Source organism: Teleopsis dalmanni, chromosome 2, assembly GCF_002237135.1.
Source record: "Teleopsis dalmanni isolate 2A chromosome 2, ASM223713v2, whole genome shotgun sequence".
NCBI lineage: Eukaryota > Metazoa > Arthropoda > Insecta > Diptera > Diopsidae > Teleopsis > Teleopsis dalmanni.
In genome coordinates, this window is record NC_051847.1 from 189795224 (window position 1) to 189797663 (window position 2440).

The window sequence follows — 2440 nt, forward strand, 5'->3', positions numbered from 1 at the left end:
ATTGAAATGTCACTTTTACGTATCGAATGAAATTTTGCCTTAAATAGAATCAAAATATTGTATTTCGCGTTAAAAAAAGCCTCATAAATGTTACTACCCAGACTGGACAAAAATATGGAAATGTCCATTTTCAATTACAGTTTTCTATGGAAATTCATGTTTTGTTTTGAATTTTATTACTGTGAAATATCACTAAGCCAAACAATATCCATTTTATTGAAAAAGTTCATTTTTTGCTCAAAATCAAATTTTAATTTAAAGCTAAAACCTCGGAATTATATGTGCAATAAATTTTTTTGCAATATTTCATATTAAAAAATTAATTGTAAGCCATTTAGGATGTTTTTGTAGTTTGCACATTAAATTAAATTAACAATAAATACATCAAAAATTTTATTACGAATAATTTATATCAATTATTAAATTTACTTGTAGTAATATTTATTATAGTCTTCCATTTTTTATTACATTTTATTACTAAATTTTTCCAGGATCCGAGTTCGAATCCTGGTACTGGCAGTCTCAAAAAAAAAAATAATTATTTACGAATAATTAAATACAAGAATTATTTCCAAGACCACTGATGATGGGTATTTGACTATACTCGAAACAGCCAAAAATTGGTCAGCCAAAAATTCAATTAATTAAAAGAATATAAAAAATAAAATTTTTGTTGTTGTAGTTCACTACTGTTCGAAAAAACCTCTATAAATTTTTCCTTGTCATGATATTTTAACTATGTCATGACAGTTTCTTATTAGACAGGATCTACCCGACTGCATTTATGGCGACGGACACATTGACGATGCAGAGCACAGCTTCCTTTACTGTAATAACATAGGTGGCTCACATTTCAAGAAGAGATAATATCCCAAATTTGACCAATAAATGCCGAAAATATAGTGGAAAAAATGAGAGCGAACCCAGAGAACTGGCGAACGATATAGTCGTGTGTTATTTAAGTCCTCAAAGCGAAGAAACTAAACCTAAAAAGGAGAATCAGAAACTAGGCTAATGAAGAATGCAGACGCTAAGAAAAAGTGGTGAAAAAGTTTGGATTTGGGCATAGATCAAAAATCACAAGAGCGTGGCTTGAAATGCCAATATAAAAAACACCCTCCTCAAAGTAATGCGAAAGCAGTCACGAGGGGGAATAAGTTTCGTCAAAGAGTGAGTGTTTTAGTCTATATACGATAGTAGGTCTGACAGTGCATAAAGCATTCCACCTCCTCATAACAACAACAACAAAATATATGATATTATAAGAATATGTAAAACTTTATTAATTATATAGGATATATATAGGATATATAGTTTTTATATAGGATATAAAAACCTCTAATTATCAAAAAAAAATATTATATCATTTCATGAAAATGAACAAAATTTTTTGTGTAGCAACTCCCAAGGTAAATTCTACTCTACGGCATATAACGTTTTTCTCCAACAACAAAATAAAGTCCATTTACACAGGCTTTCCCAAATCTGAAATTGCTTTTACTTTACTTGTTGAACACTTTTAGTTAATTGGAATAGTATATAAATAACCAGAAGTGGCACGGAATGGAAACAGATGAATACGATGGATGATAGATAATGATTGTGTTTTTTTTAGTCAAGATTTTACTTAGCATATTGACTTTATACGATAGTACATTGTCATGCAACGAAAGCTAACTGCTTGGTTAGCTGGCAGGTGGATATTTAGGTGAAACTCGTAGAAATTTGCTCCACAATCAATGTAGTACTTTCAGATTATATTCTGCAACTGAACTAATAGTATGAAGTCTCAGTGCAAATTATATTCTGCTTCTAAACTAATCGTATGAACTCTCAGTGCAAATTAAATTCTACTTCTGAACTAATGAGATAAACTCACTGTGAACAGAGAATTTGTCATTGACAAAAAGGGCTAGCATTATTATAGTTTTACTCTTTTAAAAACATATTTCCCTTTCTTTCAACTGTTCTGATGACTTCCCTGTCGCACTCTTATTTTCAACCTTTTATTAAAAAGATAACATTTCATCACCAGTTATAATGGCTTGCATGCTTAATGAACATTTTTAACAAATTTTTAACATAGTTGTAATAATAAAGTCCCAGTCTTTATGATAGTCCATCAGAATGTATGATAGATAGTGTATGTTACATAAATGTACTCGTTTTGCTCGAATCTTTAGGGAAAATCTGCTGTGCTTCTCGATATCCCATAAGTCATTTCGATAGGACAAAGGAGTTTTTTCAAAGAAAGTTTTTTTCTTCAATGTTCAAATTTCCTATCTTCAATTATTAAATATTGGGTATATTCATACTTTTCATACTCTCATACTCTCCTTTAAAATTTCCAACTGCTGCTTGCAGATTTAGATATCATTTAGCATATGAAAAAGATACAATGTGCCATAACGAATGATGGATTATATGCATTTTCCAAAAT